Below are 1549 nucleotides of genomic sequence, written 5' to 3'. Positions count from 1 at the left end.
CGACCCCCGAGGAATCGATCTCCCGCCATCCCGACAGCACCTCCCTGCCAGCGCCGTCATCATCGCTCTGACGACGCTCGAGATAGGGCTGCGGTTTGGTTGGCTCTGGGCTTATGGTGCCCTAACGGCGCCCGATCGGGACTAGCCCTGGATGGTCGTCAGGCAGCACAGCGACTGTATCGTCATGCAGTGGTAATAATACGCAACTGCACCCCTTGATGTGCTGTATGGTGCCGTATGGGCGCTGTCACGGAGGCCGATTTGAGGCTCAACACCCTGAACTCCATCTGCATCCACATCAACTTCCGATCAGCCACCGCTGCGTCTGCCACCGCCTGTCAGGGTCAAAAAAGGGCGCCGACTGCTGGCATTTTCTGCATATCATGCGCTTTCCAAATGGCAAGGCCTCCTCCAATCAACATCGACGGGGCTCGGCCACTGTTGCCGGTGCTTGACGCTCAATCACGGCCTGCACGCCGAGGGGCCCGCAGGACTGAGTTCGCTTCCCTGTGCCTCCTCATCCATGAGTTTTGTAGAGCATCTCGAGCTGCGCCCATCTCTGCGGCCATCCTATTTGCTCGAACCCTTGAGCCAAAACCGGACTTTTCGTTTTTGCTTTTTTTTTTTTTTTTTTTTTTTTTTTTTTCGATGTTTCTCTTCTCCTTACCACTTGGGGAGAGAACGAACTAATTCCTCCCCAGGTGGATTCTGCCAATCAGTCACCTGCATATACACTCAGCCGTTATCTTCATCTTTTTTATCTTCTTTACCTTTACTTATTGACTTTTAGATTGCATGTCGTTTGCTGGATACCCATCGATTCTACCTTCAGCGCCAAACTCTTCACATCCTTTCTCTTTGCTTTTTCTCTCTGCTTGTTTCGCTTCCATATCCTGTCATCAGGATCTGCCACCGGGACCTGGCGCCGATGATGATCTGAAGGGTAGTCAATGGGAACGAGCTGCGGAACCCGAGCAGAATTTTATCTTGTTTTCCCTTTTCTCCCGTCTGAAAAAGCCCTTCTTACACCGCCACGTCGAGTTTACCGGACGGGTACCATGAAAACAGAACATCAAACCCGGGAATGCCAATTAGGATTACATCTTAGAGGGCTCAAACCTCTGCACTCTTGACTTCCGCACAGGCGTAAGCACATTATTTGTTGAAACACTGCCAGCGTGCACTCACTTCCACTTGTCTTCTCCTTCGGAAGCACTTTCATGCATGATCCCTCTCTCGGGGTTGATTCAATATTCCGACTCTCGTTTAATTTGCTTCCTGTTACGCTTCCCATCTCAAGCCGGGAGGGAAACCCGTGACTAGCCCGCTCTCTAATATTTCTTGTTTCAAGCTTCACTTCGTCCGTTTCCGTAAATAACTCCTTCTTTGATTTTATCTTTATATGTCCCCGTTCGGTTCCCTCAGTTTCCCTCTCTTCGATCATTTCTTTTCTATTTCTTTATTTTTAAATTTAATTTATTATGGCAACTCATCCTTCTTTCCTCCTTCATATAGTTACTCTTTAAAATCCCTTCACGATAAGTTTAGC

The sequence above is a fragment of the Histoplasma capsulatum genome, genomic scaffold (genome assembly GCF_000149585.1).
Source record: "Histoplasma capsulatum NAm1 scaffold_2 genomic scaffold, whole genome shotgun sequence".
NCBI lineage: Eukaryota > Fungi > Ascomycota > Eurotiomycetes > Onygenales > Ajellomycetaceae > Histoplasma > Histoplasma mississippiense.
This window is presented reverse-complemented; position numbering follows the sequence as displayed.